The sequence below is a fragment of the Nyctibius grandis genome, chromosome 13, assembly GCF_013368605.1.
Source record: "Nyctibius grandis isolate bNycGra1 chromosome 13, bNycGra1.pri, whole genome shotgun sequence".
NCBI lineage: Eukaryota > Metazoa > Chordata > Aves > Nyctibiiformes > Nyctibiidae > Nyctibius > Nyctibius grandis.
The window spans coordinates 8,987,460-9,011,308 of NC_090670.1; the positions used below are offsets into that span (position 1 = coordinate 8,987,460).

Sequence of the window (23,849 nt, forward strand, 5' to 3'; positions counted from 1 at the left end):
GAGGTTGTAGCAAGGTGGGTGTCAGTCTCTTCTCCCAAGTAACAAGGGATAGAACGAGAGGAAATGGCCTCAAGTTGTGCTAGGGGAGGTTTAGATTGGATATCAGGAAAAATTTCTTCACTGGAAGGATTAGCAAGCATTGGCACAGGCTGCCCAGGGAAGTGGTGGAGTCACCATCCCTGGAGGTATTTAAAAGATGAGTAGATGTGGTGCTTAGGGACGTGGTTTAGTGGTGGACTTGGCAGTGCTGGGTTAATGGTTGGACTTGATGATCTTAAAGGTCCTTTCCAACCAAAATGATTCTATGATTCTCTCTGGGGCCAGGACTACCTCTGCTTCCCCTGCAATGCCTTGCTCAGAGGGGCTAAGCCAGAGGCTGGAGATCCCCAGTACCAACCACCATTGAAATGAAACCAAACCATATCCAGCAATAACTTTTGCGTAGAAACGGGGATTTACTGGGAAAGCCTGGTTTTCTTTTCGCCACTTTGAGTCACGCTGTGGGTCTGGGTGAGCTGAAACTGCTCCGGGAATTCTTGACACTGTGCTAAAAAGAGCCTGATTTATTGTGCTTACTTTATAGAGGAGCAAAAACCTCTCTGGCAGTGGGCAATAAACAACCATCTATGGGGATGCAGAAAGCAGCAATATTAAAGAGTACAAAATTGAAGACATTTCTTAATGACGCAGTTATTTAAGACAGCCAAGCCATCGAGCACTTCACGTACTGCAGCGCAGCAACGCCAAGCTCTAGATGAGCAACCTCGCTGGACCAGCATCTGCACCAGCAAGGGACAATGAGAAACACCCTGCCCTAGGGAACTCACAGCCCCACTGAACCCCAAGAGAGGACCTATAGATACCAGGAGATAAAGTCAAAGCAGGGAACAACGAGCCCATGTTCTTTATGTGAGAGGTAAAACTACTAGCGTGTTGTTTATCCCATTGTTTTATGGGCTGCTAGGCTAAAAACCAGTACACCTGGCCCTCGGCAGCGATGGGAACAAACCCGAATTGTTTCCTTTATCGCCACACTGAAACCCTGGGGATGAGGAACATCTGTATGCTCCAGGCTAGGACCAGCATCCTGCAGAAATGATTTTCCCATCTTGGTGAAATTTTCAATATTTTAGACTTTTCTGCCCCTTCTCAGCCAAAAATTCAAAATTAGGGAGAAATGCAAATCTCAGACATTTCATTTTGAACAGAGCTCCATAAATCACGCAGCCTAACAGGCAAAAGGGGTTACTGTAAGGTCTTTGTTTAGATCTTTGTTCTAAATTTACAGCTTTTGCTGGCTTTAAATAAAACCCTTGTAGTTGCCTATATACAACATTTTTCCTTCTCTTGGTTTAATTTTGGATGTGTACAGCTAAATGTTAAATATGCATTACTAAGTAATTGAAATGTCATAGTCCTAGATTAAACTCCTCTAGTGGAATTAAATTAAAGGTTGCTACTCCCAGTTTAAAAGAGCACAGTGTGAAGGTTTTATAGCAGCAGCAAAGCCAGAATTACAGGTTAGGCTCCCAATCCGTGTGCATGACTAACACCAGGAAAAACAAAAGTTTGAACTTTTAAAGGCTGGAGCCAAGAAACAATGAAGGAGATGTAACTTATTTTAGACCCAGCTTTCTGCTGGAAGGAAGCAGCTCCTGCTACAACCCTGGGCTCTGGTGGCTTGGAGCTGTGGTTGCACCCCAGGGAGGATGCCTGGACCCTGTGTGGATGTGGTATGTTCATCCCAAACATCCCGTGGTGCTTGATTTGGTGGGAATGGCCTTGCTTCTGCTCACAGCAAAGCCACTCAAGCTGTGCAATCAGCTCTATTTCTTGCTGTAGGTAAGTGATTTAAGAGCTCATACTCATAGCGATCACTGCCCTGCCAACACTAATACTGCATTGGAAGGTCAGAGTTTTGGCAAACGTTCATTGGGTATAGGGAAAGAAATCCACATAACTATCTGTTTGTGACTGCACATCATGCCCTCTGCACGGAGCCAGCCCGGAGGCAAGGCACGCTCTCAGGTGAGCGTTCGGAGGAAGCAGTGGGGTGTTAAAGGCCAACCCTTCCCGTTGTGCCAGCTCTGGCCCTGCCGGCAGTGGGAGGGAAGCAGACAGGAGAGGAAGCTAAGGAAAAGCCTTCTCCAGACTTTCCTCTTCCCCAGACGACCCTGGGAAGAACAAGAGGGTTACTTATATCTGCTCCCATATTTAGTATGGGAGGGAAATGTCCTTTCAGCGCAGCAGGGAGCATTTCTGCTGCTTCCTTCCATAACCACCAACCACTGCCCAGCCACAGGTGCAGACAGAGGGTCCCACTGTGGAGCTGAAGATGGTGACGGGCTCCCAGTTGCCTCAGACCAACGGTGACAAATGTAACATGTTGTCCCCAAAAGCCAGCAGTGATGTGTCCCTCACCCCTCCAGTGAAGGTCACTGCTGTCCTGCACACTGGGACACACAGAAAGGAGGGTCAAGCACACTGGTTTAGTGGTGGACTTGGCAGTGCTGGGTTAACGGTTGGACTTTTTGATCTTAAACGTCCCTTCCAACCAAAACGATTGTATGATTCCATGAAAAGGGAAGCGAAGGCCCGCTCTGCGCTGGGGGAGGAAGGAGAGCCAGGGCGGGAGCCGGGGCCGGGCGGCTCCGGGCGCGTTCCCAGGCGGTGGTGCTGGGGCCCCGCCGCGCGCAGCGGCAGCCGCGGAGCTGGGCGGACACGGACAGCCGAGAGGCAGCAGTGGATGGATGTGCGCTGCCCTGGGCTTTGCTCGGCAGCCTGTAAGCGCCTGATGCGCAGACGTCTGCGGGGGACTCCCCGGAGCAAGGGCATATCGGAGAGGCAATAAATTAACTGGGCTGTAGTGAAAAAAGCAGAGGGTCACGGCTACAGATGTAAAAATACAGGAAAAAGCGTTTTTCTGGCTGAAATTAACCTTGGTTTTGCTCCAAAGCAGCGCACTGCACTGAAGCCGCAGACAGCAGACAGCTGCGGTGGGGTTCAGAGGCAGCTCCCAGCGAGATGCCACATGGAGATGCCCCCAGCACCGGCGCACAGGGCAGGAGCACGAAGGCGCTGCAGCCACACCAGTGTGTCTGCCCAACGAACCCAGCCAGTCCATCCTCGTCTGGACTGCACAGTGGAGCCCCAGTTTCAAGCCCCTCTGGAGGCTTAAGGGCCACTAGTTCCCCTGGGTCAACGTGGATTTGATACTCCAAGGAGAAGCAGACCATGTCCTGCCACTGGTATCCAATAGCTAAAGCCATCCTTAAGGGAAAATGGATCATGCCTCCCTTCAGAGGATGGCAAAAGGAACTAACTCAAAGACCTTGGGTGGTGAGACACGGGAACCCAGGTGAGAATGGTTGCCCAAAGAAGTTGTGGATGCCCCCTCCCTGGCAGTGTTCAAGGCCAGGTTGGATGGGGCTTTGAGCAACCTGATCTAACGGAAAGGTGTCCCTGCCCATGGCAGGGGGTTGGAACTAGATGATCTTTAAGGTCCCTTCCAACCCAAACTATTCTATGACCTTTCTTTGTTTCCACATGGCAGCTGAGCTTGGGTGTGCTTACTCACTCAGGACCTTTCTTCTTGCTCATCTTTGTGGCAACTCTCAGATTATTTTGATCTTCTCTCCCTTTATTACAAGAAGGAAGACCCTGATGGCTTTTCCCAGCTCATTTCCAGCAGTTTGGTTCTTGAGTACCTGTTGAAATACTGGACACAGCGTGTCTGCAGTAAAGCAAACTGAGGTCTGCCCCATGCACAGTTTGGCTTGGCTCGTCTCTTTTCTAACTGAGAAATGCAGAAAGCCCACAGGCTCTCCTGCACAGATATTTCAGAAAGGCTGAAAGGCAAAATCAATTTTAAATGGATTAACTCTTATGAGTATACCTCTGTTTTCTTGAATACATATCACAGGGTAATTTAAATAGATCAACCGCTGCAAGTTTAGCTCTGTATCCTGAATACCATGGAATTAAGGAAACATTATTTTGTAAAATCTCTGGGAAGGACACTGATTCATTGCATGAAGCACAGGTCTCAGCACAGGCCAGTGTCTTGGAAAAAGCTTGCTGTATTGCTCAGGTTGCTGATTGGTGCTTGTCTCGACTCACAATATCTTAAAGCAGAGCAAACAGCATCTCACTACACCCTTGTTCAGGCAGGAGTAAAAGGCAATTCAGGTATAATAGAAAAGCACCACTGCTTCTGCAGTAATGACAGAAAAAACATACTGGTGTGGGGAAAGAAATGCATGTTGGTGCAGTGGAAACGGAGCTCACCCTTCCTTGGCGCTGGGGCAGAACAGCGCCTGGGGTGCTGCAGGAGGGGGTCTGGCACTGGGTGCTGTGCTGATGATAGCACCCATAGGCTCCTGCCCCTCTCCTGCCACCTGGGTTTGGGTGTTTCCAGTGCCACATCACTGCCACGTGCAGATGGCACCGCTGCGGGGGAACGTGTGTGCATGAATGCAAGAGTCACACTGCAGGCAGGGGAGATACCTGCTGCCAGATCCCCTGTGGAGTCATTCTGCCTCTAGAGCCAAAGCAGCCTCAGGCCCCCGAGCATGCTCCATTTGGCATACAGGCTGCTGGAGTTTTGTCTGAATACCTGCTTTGGAAGGCAGTTTGCAAAGCCATGGAGGGCTGCTCCTCCCTGGCACAGTGCTGGCAGGGCAATACTGGGATCAGGAGAATGGGCACTGCTGCAGTGCAGTGAATCCTGCAAGGACTGCCAGGGATAAGGGTGAATGGGCTACACCATGGGAACACGCTGTGTGGTCCTTCTGATGCCTTATGTTAATAACTACATTTTTATCAATTGCTGTCATTAATGCTAGGAAAATGGCTGCAAATGCAGAGTTAAAAACCTAGCGCACACTCTTGCAACCATCCCAGCCTCCAGATCTCCCAGATAACGTTGCAGAACTTAACAGATGCCCATCCACGGTATGCTTGCAGGCGATTGTCAGTGGCAAATCCACTGTCTACCTTCAGCACAGGGTATATGAGAGAAGACCTTAGCACTGACATCCACCATCTGGTGGCCTACAGCAGAGCAGAGTCATGTAAATGGACTAACCCCTGTGAGTTCAAGGCAATTCCGTGTACCAGAAGGACCTCTGTACATTGTTGTAATCGAGACTGGGGTGCACAAAGAGACCATGTAACCTTTGCCATGTGGAAAATCACGTTCATTATGTTTTTTTCTATATCTCTGTCAAATGCTTCTCTGCAAGATGTTTTTCTATTGCTTCTCAGGTGGAGCAATGCTCCAACTGTGCCATTCAGCAGGGTAAGCCATGCACCCATCCCTGCTTGTGCTTGCCTGGATCTGGCAGCTGCTGCAGGCAGGGACCCTGCTTCACCCTCGCTGCTCCCGCCGACCATAGGGGCCACCACCTCCAATACGGTCCTGCTCCTTCAGTGCAGGCTCTGCATGCCCCACATAGTGCTTGGAAATACAAGATAGGATCTTCCTGCCTTGCAGATTTTAACACCTCATTTTGTTTTCACAACTGCAAGATGAGCAGCTAATTCCACGAAGCAGGTAAAGACAGACTTGCCCTTTCTGGGAACCAGTATACATCCCCAGGCAGAAAAGCTCCATGCATGCAGCACAAAAAAATATGTCAAGGAGCAGAATAAAACACTTCTAAGAGATAATGTCTGCGTATAAAAAGCCCAGTGAGTAACTACTAGTATGAATCTTGAAATAAAGGAGCCAGACCCTTCCCAGAGGACCTGCAGCTGGATATGTGGGGAGCAGCTTGGCAGTGCCCGCTGCCTCTTCCCCAGGGCATCAGGTCTCAGAAAGGCTCTTCTTGGGGTTCAGAAACACTGGCTGGCAGCTGAGCACATGCGATTTGCAGTGCTATTCAGCAGTAAGCATGAGGTGCCCTGACAGCTTGCAGTAAAAGCAAATATTGGCATTTTGGTGAGCAGGGAAGAGAAACTTGTAAATAGCATCTGGGATAAAATTTTAGTTAAGCAGACAGAACCTTTACGCTCACAAGCAATGCGAAATCAAGCAAAGTCCAAATGTCAGACCGTAGCCTTTAAAGAACAAGACAAATGACCACAGTAAAGGACACATTACAATAAATAAAGCTGAAATCGTCAGCAGCCCTCAGAGCACCTGGAGGAAACAGAGGCTGCTCCTGCAGAGCCCCAGTCCCAGCATCCCCCCTGTCACGATGTGAGCCGTAGTATATGCAGCAGAAGCCAATTTCCAGCTCATGCTACTCAGGATGACCCTGAACCAAAGTAAGATGATTTCTCCTTCTCCTGCGCATGGCAATGTCGGCAACGTGGCTGCTTTGCATCACAGACCGGCTGCACCAGGGACATTTTCCACTGAGCTGTGCTAAGGCAGAAGAACAGCGTTTGCCCAGCGGCAGCACCCCAACGCTGAACACAGTGATGTTCCCCCTGGCACTGGCGAAGCAAAACAGGCACCCACCTACCCGAGGGGAATCTGAGCTGGAAGGAGGTTCTCTGTGTGAAACAGTCACCGCAGAGCATACTCTAAATGAACAGAGGCAAGGCTGTGTAACTGTGTTGTCCCTAAATCAGAGTTCTTCACCCAGTGTGCAAAACGCCAGTCAACACACTGAGTAGAGGTATTTGTCCTTATTGCCAGTCTGCAGAGTGGGGTGCCGGACATCTAACACCAGCCAGCACACTGCTTATAAACACATAGGGTCTTTTATACAAAACGATAACAAAGAAGAAACCACATTAAAATAGTTGATTGGTCACTTATACAAAAGTTTATCTGCGTATGTCCTAATTTTAGTTTAGCTCATTATACTAGGGCTGACCTACATTTGCATCTAAAATCTCCTCCTAGTTTTTTAATATTATAATTTCCCAAGGTAACTAAAGGTCATACCTTCATCCCATCAGCTACCACTGAGTTACTGTTTAACTTTACATCCGGCTGCAGTTCCTGCTTAAACAATGCTTAGCCACAAGGCAGGTATTTGCAGATCTTTAATTAGGGGCTTTCTTTCCTGTGAGGGTGGTGAGACACGGGAACAGGTTGCCCAGAGAAGCTGTGGATGCCCCCTGGAAGTGTTCAAGGCCAGGTTGGATGGGGCTTTGAGCAACCTGGTCTAGAGAAAAGGTGTCCCTGTCTATGGCAGGGGGTTGGAACTAGATGACCTTTAAGGTCCTTTCCAACCCAAACCATTCTATGATTCTATGACTTTCTATTCACATTGTCGTGGTTTCAAAACAGACTGTCACAGTTGCCTTATTTTAACCCTTCAATATCAACAGCACTTAGGCTCGTGGCATCCTCCACGCCCGGGCAGTGCAGGTCCCGGCTGGATGCGCTGGCAGAGCAGGGAAACACACTCCGTGCTTTGCCAGCCATTTGCTTGTGCCCCTAGCTAGCACTAAAAATAGTTCACTTTCATCAGCTTCAAGTTCATCACCAAAAGAGCAGATTGAATTCGTTTCAACAGAGCTTCATCTAGTCTTCAAGGGGAAAATTCAAGCCTGACTTATTGCATTTATTATTTATACAGGATGGAAACATTTAGGGTGCAGCAGCAGGGCCAGGAGGGGACTTCTCCTGATGGTAACTGTGGCAGTCTGTCCTTCTTCCTGCTAATGAGGGTCGGGCCAGATCCAGTCCTGTCTTTGGCAGCATTTCTGCTGAACCTGGGGATTACACCAACGCTCAAATTACTTCCCATTAGTCAAGGACTGAATGAAGCGAGCTCAGTGGGGCTTAAAGCTCATGCAAAACCCCTGCACAGCGCACTGAACCGTGCACACTCACGTGCAGAAATTACTTGTTCACCTCTACATAGGTAATAGCCATGTAACACTTTCACAGGGGTTGCTATCACCGAGCCGTGGTCTCAGGGACGCAGCAGGAAGCGTAGCTCAGTCTGTGTTTTGAAGTGTTTAACTCAGACTGGTACTAGGAAGAGCAGCTTCCCAGAAAGCCAATATTTGTACCTTTGGTGGATGCATCTGGCTCTCAGCATACCGACATTTAGACTCCAATGTAATCTCAGTCACTTGCATTTGATTTATTCCTCAGCCAGGAATGGTCTCTGTATTTCTGCCCATTCATTAGATCTAAAGCGTAACCATATTGCTTCAACCTGAGAACTCATCCAATTTTTTATGCTGATGTACACTGACATAAAACAAGTCAGGAATGGGAAACTATGGCAATACTTGCTTTGGGCCCCCTAATCTGAAGTACTCGGGGACCGAGCAGTGCCTAGGTGCCTGCCCCGGGGCTCTCTGGGGCATTGGTGCCACGCTGCGCCATGCCGAGCACTCTTGTTACAGCACTCCAGGCCTAATCAAAGGGAACATCAGGGCTCTGGTTCAGGGACCGACTGCTGCTCTGATGCAGATAACGCCACAGTCCTGGCTCACAAGGAGAATATTGTGGGGAAATGCTAATGTGACTTTTGCTGCTTATTTGCTGTGGGCCAACACTAGCAATAAGAAACCACAAGTTACACCTGGCTGTAGAAAGGACAAAGGCAACTCTGCAGAGTGACTTCAGAAATCAAGGAACATGACCCACAGACTTTCTGTAACCTAACAGTGCACAAACGTACCCATACCCCCTTCCAAATGTCCCGGAGAGCCGACAGCAGTCCATCCCTGCTGCCACCATAGCCTGGGCTGCACCGTGCACCATCAGAGCTCCAGCCCCATTTGGTACCTTCAGCCTGCATAGCCTCATGGGAGCCGAGAGCTGTCTCAGGATGTGATGTTCAGGCAGCTCTTTTTGTTCAGCAAAGGTCAGCAGCGATGGGGAGAGGCCTGGGGAGAGGCCTAGGGACAGACCAGCAGCTTGATATATTATTGTGCCCCAGATCAGGTCACTGTGCACATATCACACCTTTGTTAAATGGAAAATTAAAGGAAAAAAAAAAGAGTAAACTAGAAAATGCTAAAACATTCAGCAATGTGCTGGAACTGCCTGCCCTGCCACCATGCCCAGGGAAGCATCCTGTAAGGACTCAACTCCCAAGCCCTCCAGGGGTGCCAGGCACCTCCTCAGCCATCAGCCACTCTAAAAGTATATCCTAGCTCCATAGATATGGCTGGGTGTTTACTCGGTGTGTCACATACCTGTTCACACTCACGGAGAGGCAGTTCAGGGCCTCCTGCCTCCTTATGGGAGACAGCTGCTGGCTGGGGTAAGGACCACCCTTCTCTTGACATGATGATGGCTCAGCTGGAGGGAGGATGGAAAAGGTTTTGATTTAATACTGCAGAATGACAAGCATTGAACCTTGAAGAGCTGGCTCAAAATGAAATATTTAATTTCTTGGTGGGAAAGAAAGGTTTCAGCACAACTAAAATGTTCCAGTGGAAAACACTAAGTTGGTAGATATCACATTATCTTCTAAGAAAGTTCTACTAGAGAATCCTGAGGCGAGTCCTGCTGGCAATGCACAGACACAGCAGCTTCCTGGGGCTTGCTCAGAGTGAAGCTGCACCATCTTCTCACATGTGCGTAGATTCTTTTTTTGTATGCTCTCAGTTATACCTTTTAAGATCAAGCAAAAAAAATCAACATTATTTAAAAAAAAATCCTATCTGCCTGGTAACATGGAAGATGATGCTCTGGAGGGGCTTGACTCATCTTTATCTACAGAACAGCCTCATCTTTATCTACAGATGCTCCAGCAATGCTCAGGGTGAATTAACCTGCCCTTCAAGGGTGGCCAGTGTGTGCCAGGAGTGGGTCAGCCCTTGGGGACTGGAGCCTTCTTCCCAGTTCTGCCCCCACACTCATCCTTGCGCCACTGGCTCTAAGGCTCCAGAGAGGTTCTTGGGCACCGCCACCAGCCCTTACACCTTTTTTTCCCCACCCACAGTGAGCAGCAGACCTGGTCTTAGACCACAGCCATGTCAGGGGTCTGAGGTGTCCACCCCATGGGGCTTGGGGCAGGAAAAACCCTGGGCAAAGCTGCTTTCCCCAAGCCCCGGAACACCCAACAGCCAAGAGCAGCACTGCTGCAGGGAGGACCTTGCGTACTGATGCCTGAACCCTCCCATTCCCAGGGGTAACACTGGTGCTGATAAAAGACAATTTCCCACACATTCTGCAGTTTACACAGTGATTAACTTCTATGCTAATTCCCGGGGAGGGGGGGGTAGCTGAATTATAATTGGCTATCTGACATAGTAAGGGTGTAACTGAACTCCTCAGAAGCCTTTTCTGAGGAACAGATGGGTTTCTTGATTACGCTGTCTGCATTTCTAGCCAAATGTTTTTTGAACAAGGCACATTTGTTATCTAGATCCCCCTCCAGCAGCCGGGTGCTGAGGCAGCAGCTCTGAGCCGATGGGAGAAACCACATAGGTGCAGGCTGGTTCAGGAGCAGGGTGACAGCCCCAGGCGTGCTGCTTGTGGACAGGGTGCAATGCACAGGGGCATGCATAGGCACAGCTCCTCTCCTTGCTTCTTGGTCACAAGCATTGGGGTTTGAAATATTGACAGCTTTTTTTTTTTTTGATGTGTTTTTCTAAAAATCTTACACAATAGCCAGGGTTTTTAAATTGACATTTTTCTGATACTCTTGTCAGGTAATTGAAATTTTTTTGAAACCATGTACAATTTCAATCACTTTTTGCATATGTTCTGAAAGAAAAAAATGTAGGAAAAACAGGAAGGGAAAGAGTTGAGGTTCACTTTCCCAGCCGGCATCTACAGAGCCATTTGGCCAGTGAGTGATGTTGGAGCCACAACTGGCAGGCACAAAGCAAGGGTGGGCTGGGAACATCCCCATAGCTCTCCTGGCCTGAACTGGCTTCCTTCAGGCCCAAGGAGACCTGGAAGGACACCCTAGACAGCTCATCCCTGTCCAGAGGAGACACCTCTCAAAACAAATACCGGAGAAGGCAGCATTGCAGCTGTGCTCAAAGCACAGCCCCATCTGCCCCAAGTGTTTAGGGCAGCATCTCCCTTCAATCAGGGAAACATTAATGTGGGATGGAACACTGAACTGCGGTGTCAAACCCAAGCAGCTGCTTCAAAGTGCTGGGTTACATGATAAAAGCTTTAATCATTGAAGAAAATAGAGAGGGATAAAAATAGCACTGAACGCATGTAACACACTGTGGCACATCTGGTTGTGTGAGTCACTTTTAAGCACAGAAATTTTTGTGAAGGAGTGGGACCTCTGATGTTATGTTTGTGAAACTTCAGCAGTCGGGCTTAATAACAGGAGAAACAACTAGAAAATCATGTGAATACAAGTTGGCACAAAGAACTATATATATGCTACACACACATATATATATATATATTTTCGCAGCGGAGGTTTAAGGGAACAGCATCCATATCTGATTTCCAAAGAATCACTACGTAGTTTTTTTTTGTCAGCCAGTTTCTCCTTAGGGAACCATCAGAGCAAAAAGATCGCGGAAGCAGCAAAGCAGTATCTCAACAAACTCCTGAAAAGACAAGCTGTGATTTTAAAGTTAGAGGAATCATTTAAAAAGGCACAATAAGTACCTGCCAGGTGCTCAGATGTGGCTGGATTTCCATGGGTGTATTTTCCCTTTGCTCCCTTGGGAATCTCTCCCCAGCAAGTGGCTTCACATCGACCAGGAGGCTCGGACATCTCCCAGCCAGAGTGACCTGCCACCAAAGGCAGAGCTGGGGTGTTATCTGACCAGTGCTGGCAATAGCTACCTCTGATTTTCCCAGCTTTTAGAGGCTTTTAAAAGATTTATTGTAGCTGTCCTCTCTGAGGTGTCAGCATGTCTAGTGCTGAATGTGGGACTGATCTCCCCAAAGACACAGACTACTTTTGCTTTAAATTAAGCTTAAATAAACAAAATTAAAGAGCATTTACCTAAGAGATTGCACGGGAGCAATCCAGCAGAGAAAACAAAAGCAAGGTGGTAATATTAGCAACAGCTTTTGAGCAGAAAGACCCTGGAGGTTGTGTCTTTGTCCTAATTTTACACTATCAGTTTCATACCTTTCCTTGTATCCTGAGGAGTGTTATTACAAGACATAAATAGCTGTGACTGAGGACAGAGCAATAACTTTGTCTCTTCTACAGCAGAGACAATAACTACAGAGCATTAAGCAAGCAAAAACCCCTTGAAATAATAAGCAAAACCGATGAGATTCATTCACGCTTGTAAATACAATTACATTCTTTGATGGTATGTGTATGTTCAAATGAATCTCAATCCAAGGCTGATGGGAGAACGAAAAGGGACCACTCCTCCCTGCAGCTCCCTGTGAACCCCAAGCAGATGCCCGAAGCAGGCGGAGCCCAGTTCCAGCGATGCCCCATCGCCCTCGAAACGGAGCAGCCACTTCGAACAGAGACTTGCGAGGATGTGAGCATCACACAAAGCACTTCAAATTGATGCAAAAAAACAATATGGATGCAGCTCAGCACCGCTGGATGGCTGCAGCGAGGGAGCACAGTAATGCCTGTGGCCATTGGCGTGACCATGCCTGAGACAAGTGGGACAGACGTAGCAGCAGCACATTTCAGTGAGGCCAAGGCGTATTTCAGAGCAGAAGCTCGAGGCTGGCACATTGCACTCAAGTTCCTGCCTGCGTTTACCTCCATATAACCTTCTCCCTGCTTCCATTGTCCACATCTATCCTATCTGTTGGACTGCACACTTTATCTCAATTTTCTTTAAAAAAATACAAGGAATCCTATTTGAGAGCCTTTCCCCAAAAGCTGAAGCTGTGGCATAGAAAGTAAAAAGCTTTTGTAGAAATAATGTTTAAGTGTCCTTTTACAGGCCAAGGCTACTACAGAAGTAGCAGCAGCAAAGATGATGCCTGATGGAGGCCGCAGCGTAGTCTGTAAAGTTTCTTGATGATTAGGCAGCAGTGACAGGTAACCAGATCTCAGTGGAAACCATCTCTGCTCACCTTTTCTCAGACCCACATCTCCTTTCGAAGGAGTTCACTGGTAGAGGCAGTGGTCTGTGCTGTGAATTTTACCTTCGTTGTGCCATTTACTTAGGCTCGGTGTGGGTCTCAGATTCGCCTCTGTCCTCTTTGCTCTTAGAGATTTTGGTCTTACCAATTCGGTATGCAAGTAGCTGAAATGCTCCTCTATTGCTAAAATATTGGACTGAACGGCTTCTTTGTTTTCCCTCCACATTCGATATTCTTGTGCTGGACAGAAGGATAAGGGCACGGACTTTTAGTGCAGCCACAACTCAAAACTGAGGATTTATACCCGTACAGCTTCTGCAGTAAAATACCCTGTAACGAGAGAGCTGGTTTCATTAGATTCTGCTTATACTGTGCACACTGCAGTATCTCAGTGGTGCAAGCACATTTTATGACAATTTATTTATCTCTGAAGAAATAACTCAGCAAATAAACCCTTCACTGTTGCTCCTGCAGTGCTGTTTAGCCTTAGTGCCTAAATCTGCTTCAGGGCAGGAGAGCGTGTGAGTTTGACATGTACTCCCTTGCTTTCGGGAATATCATGATGAAGCACTATATTTTATCCTGTGGCAAATTGAAAATTCTTTTTGAAGCATTGCTTTTGGAAATGTCTACTGTATAGTCCCGTGTTGTTCCCCTGACCAGCTTTAGAAGTAGCTCAGCGGGTGCTAAGATACTGTACTACTGGGTGAGCTCAGCTGATGAATTGAGTACTTCCACATCACTGACAGTTACTAAATTTGCTTCACTTGGAACCATTGAGCTGTTCTTGCTTGGAGGCAGATTTGTTATTGTATTTCCTGACAGCAATCAATAATTTATTTTATATTCATTGTGATCTTTAATTGGGAGTGAACCTAAAGACACATTACTTGGATACAAGACCTATTGATTGCTGCAGAAAGCCTACTTAGCACCTTACGTTCTGGAGAACAAGAGCATACAGTTTCTAGTGCTGCTTTTGTGATGTTAAGGGAGGTAAGAGGTAGCTCTTCTGCCAGGACATAGCTAGGTCATGTCATAACCAACTTTGGTCAGATTTTACCACTTCCCCATGAGCAGTGCTCCAGAGACCAGCATGAGTGTTTGCAAAAGGCAAGCGAAATCTGACTTTTAATACTTTTCTTGTGATAGTAAAAATAATACATGACATGTTTGTATCTTGTTTTCACATCGTAGTGACAAATGATAATTTATTAAGACATACAGGGATTGTTAAGAGTTCCAAATGTTCTATCCTTAGTGCTAATTATAAGGAAACAAAGGTGCGTTGCTTTCTTCTATATGGAAAGAAATTCCCAGGTACCAAGCTACCATATGGATTATGCCATGTGCCTTGAGCAAAAGAGCAGTGTAGTGCTGTAGGACACTGCTATATTGCCTCATCAAAAGGCACTGCTCTCCCTATTGCTCCAGGGGGAATTCTATCTGGAACCCCTCCATCTGGCACAGCCACTTTTCCTGCATACTGGTTGAACTGCGTTGGCTGGAGCGGTTTCCTCCTCTGGCCTTCCCCACCTGTGGGAATGGGAAGGAAGATGAAAGTGATAGTCTTTATCCTGACACATTCCTGGAAAGATGAGGAGTGTTGAGCTCCCCATTTCCTCTGTGATAAGAAAGACCTGTATCACCAGTTTTAGGAGTTAAAAGCAAGTGATTATACTGAAGTTTGAGAATTTTTTTTTTTAATTCCTATCATGTTCTTAAAGCTGACCTGTGGTCATATGAGAGGAGTTAGTACCATTTGCCAGCGGGGAACAAAAGCATATAAGTGTGCAATGATAAACTGTTTAGCCTGGAGAATACACAGTCTACGGAGGTAAAAGTAATTATCTGCAGTGACTAGTAATTCTGTGCAAAAAGTGTTGTTGCAGTTATTGCCCAAACTAGAAGAACAGTGAATGCTTGCAGAAGACATTGATTAACCCAGCATTTCTGTTGGCTGTTGGAACTTGTATACGATAAATGAGAACGTAATTATTTAATGAATCATAAAGCATCCCCATGCTGGCACATCAAAGCTCACTGCTGGTACATTCTTCTGTACAGACATTTGGAAAAAAAAAAAAAGATAGATTGATGGGAATGATATTAAAAGCCCTATTGCAGTGCATTTTGGAAATGCGTAGAGTTGAGGCTGAGCATTGTATTTTGCCTTTTGCCTCTGACATTTGGTGGAAGCATTTCCTTACTTGCACTACTTCACTTATTGCCTAACAGCAAAAAAGAATTACATCTGGCTATTTTTTTCCAAGATAGTAAAAGCTAGAAAAAAAGGCAAACCTTGAAAAAGAGACAATGAAGATACAAAGCTGGCTTACAAAACAACAGATAACAGACTTTGGACTTGAAAATCTATGACTCAGACTTCAAATTCCCACCCCTCTCTGGACCGTCTCAAAACATGTATAAAAAATTAAGAAAAAGAGCAATGTAGAGAAGTAGTACAACTAAAATATTAAGTTGCCCCACTCTTCTTTACAACTATATCTCTCAAAGAGGGCAAGCAAGGAAAGACTTTACAAGAAAACTCCTGTATGACTTGGAAATGAAGGCTGTTATGGAAGAACACCTGCATTACCAAAGAAATGGCTTGGCTGAGTCCTGCACTGAGTTCTTGAGCACAACCTGCAGCCTCCCCCAGCTCCCCAAATGGCTCTCTACCACCACTATGGAAAAGTACCCACTGGTCATTTGACAGTGCTATTTTATTATAATATTTTATAGCATAAAGAAATCTATTTTTAAAATAGCTGTTCCTCCAAATCTAGAATTCTGCTTCATTGAGATAAGCTGGAGGAAAAACATGATAAGCTCCAAAATGAGTTTGGAGGAAATGACAAGTTCCACTGCTATTTATTTTCTTTGAGTGAAATCCTTTGAGGTAAGGGAAGACTTTGGGCTGGGACTGGCAGACTGCAGTTGGTAAAAGCTGTTATTTGTCAGTGCTTATGTGCCCAAGGAAGGCTTCCAAAACAATTTAGTCAACTGAAGATGAGGAATTCCTTGTTGCAAATGTAAATGTTGCAATCATACAAGAATTTGCAAGACAAAGTGGGTAAAACATTTTGTGTGTCCACCATGATAACTTGTACTCTGGGCAATGGGCCTCTGGTGATGAAAGGGAGTGATGGACCGTCCGATCCTCACTTTACTCTCTTATACAAAGCTGGCATGATACAGCAGGTAAGATCTACTGGTATTTCTTAAAAGGAATAGCTTGATCAGCACTCTTATCATGTATGAGTTTAAAAAATAGGATTAAAACGTCAGTGTTACTTTTATTTTAGTCCGCCATATTCTCTAACTATAGAGGTTATTGTAACACCAGACAATGTAAGGATGTAAGTGGCCTATTTAGGTCACATACTGTCTTTGTAGCTGCTATGTTAAATTTTGCAACCACTCCAAATTCGTGAGGCACTTAAACCTCTGCTCGCACTGGTTGTTAGTTACCGACTGTAGTCCCTGCAGTAGTCTTCTCTGATTTCCCCATCCTTCCTTCCACTCCTTTCACATTTCATTTACCTTCCTACACTCCTAAGGTTTACATCAATTGTACAGTGAATGTTTTTTGCTTTTTCCCTCACACATGATAAATTTTAATGCTCAGTGGCCAAAATAATTCCCCCCTCCTACATATTTTAATATTTTGACTGTGTCTCGAGTGAGATTCTCCATTTACATTGGAGATGTTTCTCTGAGAATAGCAGTAATGTTTATGCTGATTTCTTCCCTATTCTGCTGTGTTTTTGCCTGAAAGAGAAGGGAAGGCTGTCAAAACAGCCTGTGATTCTCAGCTGTCCCAATGATTGTCATTTCCATGGCGGGAGACTGTAGAGGGCAAAGAGAGAAGAGACATTAAAAGAGGTATTAACAAAAATTAGTTGTTAGGTTGGTGTTTTACCCTCATTTTACATTTGTGGAAATGACTGTGGGTGGTGAAAAAAGGTTGACAATCAAGGCTTGCACATGCAGGGTCTATCTGTATTATAATTGTATAATATATTATCTGTATTATAATTGTAATTTAAAATGCTAATGTGTGCCAGCACATACCAGGCAGTTATTTCCTCTTCCAAGCACAGGGAAAAAATCTGATATCTAGTAGGTTAGTGATGTAAAGGCACTGACTCTACAAGGAGAGATGTCAAATAGCTTTTTCACCAAGCTTTAATATAATTTTAGTGTCATTTTCTTTTGAGGGCTGCCCGCAGCTGTCTGGGCAGGCACGGCCACGGCTCAGTGAGCTCCAGCTGGCTCTGATCCTACCAGCGCTGGGGTGATGAAGAAGATCATACCTATTTCTCCGCCCTAAAGCATGAGGCTGGAAGATGGCATTTCCCTTTTCCACTGTGGGCACCAAGGGTGTCTGGTACTTGCCGCTGTGGGCAGGGAGAGAGGCTGCGAGGCCATCTCCCCTTGCAGGAAATATCTGGGAAATGGGAGAGTCTTTCCTTGCTGGTGTTCCTGGAAGGTGGCTTGTGCCTCCTGGGTGCTGCTGGAAGCAGAGATGGAGTAGGAAAACTTGGTAAAGCACTGCTGGGATAGTGAACCTCCCTCTAGGGATTTTTATTTCGGTAACCTCCTTGGGGAAATTTCCAGTTCACACCGTGGGAAAACAGCAAGGATAGGAAGTAGATACGCTCTGGTCTGAAAAGGTTTTTTAATAAGGCTTCACCAGGCTCAGCAAACATGATTTATTGCTGCTCAAATCCCTTTCTCCCTCTTGGAGGTTGGGTAATACTCACGAAGCTGCTCCAGATGGTCGGCTGCCGAGCAGCTTCCGTCTGCACATCCCAGCCTGTGGGAAGGGATGCCAGCCTGCGGGAACAGCCGCAAGCCGGCTGCCTGCACTCAGCAGATGTTACTTTTTACTCCAGGTTAATAAAGTGACTTGGAAAAACCAGCTCCGTAGGATTTGTTGTGCATTAGCTGGGACCAGAGTAGTCAGGGAACTTTGGAAATGCACTGTGTATGGGTGGAATCAAGCTGTCTGTAGCGGAGAGTGAGGGGGAAAGTCAAGGGCTTTAAAAATACTTAAAATTAATGATTTTTTATCACAAAATATTTCCAATGTTTGCTACTACTATGTACTACAAATATGCACCTCACCTCTCATTTTAGAATGATTGTAATTCTGTGAACTGTTATTGTGGCATGAATACACAGATCTATCCAACACAGAACACTTCCAGTATAGAGAAGGCATAAATCCTGAAAGTAACTGTTTTCTAAACTGCAGCATGTAAAAGGTAAGAGGATATAAAAAGTGCTCATGCAGCACATGAGCTTGCTTCAAGAGCTGGAAGCAGATAGATGCATCTCTGTCTACAGCATTGCACTTGGAGAAGGGGTCAGGGATGGTGCAGTTCACTTTGGCAGGCAATGCAAGTTGAAACAGCTGGAGAAATGCTGCCTTAAATACACGTGTGTGGGTATTCCCACTGCAGCTCCTCACATGCTCAAATTAAGTTCACCAGTGACTCCCTGCAGAACTGCAAACAGTGAATCTACCTCGTCACAAGCAATTCAAGCTTAATGGAGCTTAGTTCCTCTTTTACCCAAGTTCTGCCTTCAGCTCTATAATGGATTCTGTTATAATTTATGACAAATGTTCAAGAGTGAATTGTTTCTAGCTGAGGTGGTGATGGGTATCCATTATCTTTTCTTCTTAGACAAAATCAAGTTGTAAAACTTCTGGGCAGGAAATACTGTTGCTTAATGGGTATTGTTCTCTCTATATAATCTGTAATGTCAATGCAAAATGGTTGTGAGGTGAATATAAACATGCTCTGTCAGAACTGGTAATTTTGTTCATTCTTTATACTGCTGTTAGATGTTGAGCACATACATTGCCACAGCAAATTGTGTTCAGTATAGTTATCAAATGTTGGATTTGTGGGCATAAATATTTAGTATGATGTTTTGAAAGGAACTATGCTGTAAGTAGACTTTAATAGGAAATGTTTGTGATTACAGTGTTATGGTAAAGTTATGTAGAAAGAACTTACCTTGTAAATTGCTTTATATTACTAATTTTGTATATTTGTCTTATGATGTGTTTATACTGTGAGATGCCTGTCAGAGAGTCTGCAGCAAATTTAAGGTGGATTTCTTGCAGAGAAATACATAACAGAGAATCATAGAATGGTTTCAGTTGGAAGGGACCTTAAAGATCATCTAGTTCCAACCCCCCTGCCACAGGCAGGGACACCTTCCACTAGACCAGGTTGCTCAAAGACCCATCCAACCTGGCCTTAAACACTGCCAGGGAGGGGGTGTCCACAGCTTCTCTGGGCAGCCTGTGCCAGTGTCTCACTACCCTCACAGTAAAGAATTTCTTCCTAGTATCTAATCTAAATCTATCCTCTTTCAGTTTAAAACATCAAAGCTTTGTAGATAAGTATGCTTAGAACAATTTTATTAATAACAAAATAACATTTGAGCAACCATAGTACACGTATTTTCAATAAGAAATCTTTAGTGACAAAGCCTAGGTCTGCTGAACAGAGCTTTCCAGCTCTTCCCTTGCCCTGCTGGGCTGTCATCTCCTGGGGGCTGCCAGAGGCACGTCTATGGGTTTTGGTGCTGAGAGCCCCCAGGTAAAGCCTGGGAAAACTTGCCTGGGTTTCAAAGTAGAACCATTAGAACAACACTGAAGCACTATTAGCATTTCATTCATTTACCAAGTCCTTACAAAAAAAGTGGGTATATTCAACAGTGAAATGAGATGGAACCTGGGCTGTAAGAAAACCACCTTGTGCCATGCAAGTAAGCAAAGAGGGTCAGAAAGTTTCTGTGTAGTTAGAAGTGTGGGATCAGTTTGAAACTTGGCCAAGAGCCCATCTTAAGTGTACATTAGAGACATCTTGCCTTGGGAGTAAAAAGAGCTTGAAAAGCATTATATCTAGAGGGACGTGTGTTTTATAGCTACAGTCTATTTAAATGGCAAATTTAACTTTTTTTCTAATGGAAATAGACAAGTAAAAAGGTGAAGGACTCACTATTACAATTTGCTTTTTGTAAAACATTGTGAGTGAGCACATTTCAAGACTCGAGTTATTCTGTTTGGGAACATTTGTGAAATATTCAGCGTGTTGCTATGTCCATGTCTCTTCTCAGCAGAGATGAGTTCCTCCCAAAGTTTCAGGAAGATAAGTTGCGATTGGCGCTGCTAATGCAAGAGGTCATTTTCAAGGACAGAAGTAGGAAAAAATATACACAAGAAATGCTTTCTTCTGCAAATGCGATACTGAATTTCTTGTCAGCTTGAGTGTAGTGATGAGTTGGTTCTCTGTGCCTGAATTCGCTTCAGTTGCTGTTAATGATGTGAAAAGAACAGAAGTGAACTTGAAACTGCCCATAGCAAAATCTGTTAGAGAGTTACTTAACCAGCATCTCTTTTGCTCTGAGATAGATGATGAGCTGGCTTTGATAAGACAATTTTTTAGATTTCTAGATAAAAGACAGCTTTCACAGCAAACACTGTTGGAGATGTGCAACTCTCAAATGGTGTAGTATGGTCTTAAATGTTTTTTTTAACCCTTCCTTTAGGGTTAAAGCTGGCATTTTTCAAGCCAAGGGCATTTATCAAGCTGAAGTTACAGAGCTGCTATGAAGAGATGGTTGCAGTCTTGGCTGGAAGGCTACCTATGGTTTCATAACTAGTTTTGCATCAAGTTCTGCCCTGAATTGCATTGCTGAAATTCCTATGACTTCATTAGGGTTGATTGGGTTTAACTATGGCATTAGTTGCCCTAAGATTGCCTACAGTCAAAGATCTGCTGAATGTTGGGGGTTCAGTAATTGAAGGTGTGTTTACAAGAAACAGTACAGGCAGAATGGCAGAAGAACGACGGTTACCAGATCAAAGCTGCAGCCACATGAAAGAGAGAAGACGACTGTGAAGAAACTTCAGGGTTACCATTCTGCAGTGTTACAGGAGCAGGCGAAGCAATTCTGAGCTTTCCAGTAGCAAACGCTATGGTAGGAGAGCAACACGGGGTTGGCCTTTCACCTGGTAATGATGCTAGTCCCAAATGAATCCCCTGGAGAACACAAGGAGATGTCTTTGTACGTCTATCACTCACATTCGCTAAGTCACCAAGGACTGTTGCTGCCTCTTGCTGTCCTCCCTGCTCTTCCAGCAGCTCTCCTGACGTACCGTGCTCCTGAGGACAGGCCCTGCTGGCGGAGGTCCTGCCCCTGTGCGCCCCAGCCACTCCATCCATCCATCCATCCATAGAAGCATAGAATCATCTTGATTGGAAAGGACCTTTAAGATCCTCAAGTCCAACCATTAACCTAACACTACTAAGTCCACCACTAAGCCATATCCCTAAGCATCACATCTACTCATCTTTTAAATACCTCCATGGATGGTGACTCCACCACTTCCCTGAGCAGCCTGTGCCAATGCTTGACAACCCTTTCGGTGAAGAAATTGTCCCTGATATCCAGTCTAAACCTCCCCTGGCACAACTTGAGGCCGTTTCCTCTCATCCTATCACTTGTTACCTGGGAGAAGAGACAGACCCCCACCTCACTACACCCTCCTTTCAGGTAGCTGTAGAGAGTGATAAGCTCTCCCCTTGGTCTCCTTTTCTCCAGACTAAACACCCCCAGCTCCCTCAGCCGCTCCTCATAGGACTTGTTCTGCAGACCCTTCACGAGCTTCGTTGCCCTTGGTTGGACTCTCTCCCTCCGTCCCTCCCTCCGTCCGTCCGTGTCGCCCCCCACAGAGGCCCCGCCCCTTTCCTCTTTCCCCCCGCCCCGGACACGCCCACTCATCTAGCCCCACCTGCCGCGCGCTGCCTCCCGCCACCGCCACCGCCCCTTGGCGCATGCGCACAGCCCCTGCGGCCCGCCATGTTGGCGCGGGCGGTGACGCGCGGAGCCGGGAGGCGGGGTCAAAAGGCGGCGGGCGGGCGGGCGCGGGACCGCGCTCGGCACTTTGGGAACGCTCCGGAGCGGGACCCGCGGCCGGGGCCGGGCGGGCAGCCGCGGCCCGCAGGTGACAGGGGCGCGCCGCGTCGCTCTCCGGTTCTGCCCCGCTCGGGGTCCCGGAGGGGCCGGGGGGCCCTGTGTCCTGCGGGGCCTGTGCGGACGGTGGTCGCGGGCCGGCCGGGGAGGGGAGCGGGGCCGCCATCGGTGAGCAGTGCGGGTCCGGGGCGGCGAGACGGGGGCTCCTTTTCTGCCGGGGGGGAGGGAGCGCTGTTTGCAACGGGGGGTGCCCCGGTCGCACTTGGGGGGCTGAGCTCTCTGCGAGGAGAGGGGCAGCGTGTTGTAACAGGGGGAGACCCGGTGTGTGAGGGAGGAGAAGAGGGGGGGCCTGTTTTGCGGTCGGTAGTACCCTGCGAGGGGGAAGGCGGAGGGGTGCACGGGGGAGAGTGAAAAGTGTGCCGTGCCTCTGGGGGGTGTGAGGGGCTGGGGGGGAGGAGGGTAGCGAGGGCAGGCACAGCGGTCTTGCAGGAGGGAGCTCCTGGGGGGGAATGGCGGGGGACAACGCGGGGCTGACCCGGGTGGGGGTCACAGCTGGCGGTTTGCTTCGGGACCGGGCCGGTGTGCTTTGTGTCTCTGAAAAAGTGTCTTCAGCTCTGCTTTCCAGGCATTGTTTTGCAGTCGTTGTAATCGTTTTCTTCCTTCCCCCGACCCTTTCTGCTCATCAGCGTTTATTGTCCCGTGGTCTTTAAATAGGCTGGTTGAGGTCTGGCTGCAGGAAGGAGTTTTGGGGATTAGTTCTGAGATGCAGCCATTAGAAATGGGGATGTAACTGTAGGTTGTGATTAACTTGCTGTTTTCCTCTTCTCCCTGTTCGCATAAAATTTAGGTCAAGCTCTGTTTTTACTAGATACTGTTCAGGACTTCTTGCCTCCGTATGAAAAGTGCGATATTAACTTGAGAGCCCTTAGAGACTTGGCTTGGGTCCTCTGGGTCCTTAATTCAGGAGATGCAAGGTGCGCATCTTCTTGAGTTTTGTATGGGAAAGGGCTCTTTAGCTTGGATGTTCTGAGTGTTAATGAAACTGATGCTGACTTGGACCTGCCTGCCGTGAAGTCTGCATCAGAAATGTCTCCCTTACCCATTTAAATATGGCTCAAACATTTGAATAGAATGCCACAGAGGAATCTTCCTTATTCTTTCCCCAGTGAGCTACACATAAAGATAATGCTAATGAAGAACCTTCAGGGTACTCTCCGCACTTCTCTGACTTCATGGTAAAGCCTGTTCTGCAATCCCATTTAATACTAGAATACACTGCAGAGTGTTGATAGTAAAAAAAAGTTTGGGTGGTGACTAGGATTAAATGCTATCCTGAATGCACTTCTTGTGATCTGTTTGAGTCTGTGATTTTTAAAATTGTGCTTCTAAACATTTTCCTATACTTCTGAAGTTCAAAAAAAATTGTAGTGAGCTGCCAGCACAAATTAGCATGCTGCTGTGCTTCAAAGAAGCAAGACTGTTTCTAGTGAGCCTTGGCTTGACACCAGATGTCAAAAATGAATTAAAGTGACTTTGCCCCAGCCAGCTGCTTTTTTTTAATAATTATTTTAAAGAGTTTTGCCTGCTGTTCTGTGAAAGATTCACTAAACTGAAAGTTATCTGAGGCCATAGTTCAACTTTACCTAACCTGTAGCAGTACTGGTGGCTTGGGGAATTCTGCAACTCGTGGTGTCACTGGCACAGCTTTTGGTGATGCCAGGCATGAAGCAGATCAGCAAAATTACCCAGCTGGAAAAAAAGGATCATGCACAGACTCCCTCATCCAGTTTGCAGTGCAGTCCCACAAATGCTAGGACAGTGTGTCTGTGGGGAGATGATGAGCTCTGGGATCATCTCAAACAGCCTGTGAGGATTTGGCTCGCTCAAAGCAGGGCTGAGCAGGGTGAAGCAGAGAGGGAGTATGTTCAGC

At 46.6% G+C, this 23,849-nt stretch overlaps 1 protein-coding gene across 4 annotated transcripts in view; it reads left to right on the plus strand.

The window, feature by feature from the left end:
• Positions 1 to 21,865: 21,865 nt before the first annotated feature.
• Positions 21,866 to 23,849, plus strand: part of KLHL13 (kelch like family member 13) — an 88,429-nt gene continuing 86,445 nt past the window's right edge. For 3 of the 4 annotated variants that reach the window (XM_068411919.1, XM_068411916.1, XM_068411918.1), the window contains exon 1: positions 21,866 to 22,087. The gene's annotated coding sequence lies outside the window, so the exon portion shown is untranslated. The remainder of the gene's footprint in view (positions 22,088 to 23,849) is intronic. The other variant, XM_068411917.1, reaches the window with a different exon arrangement.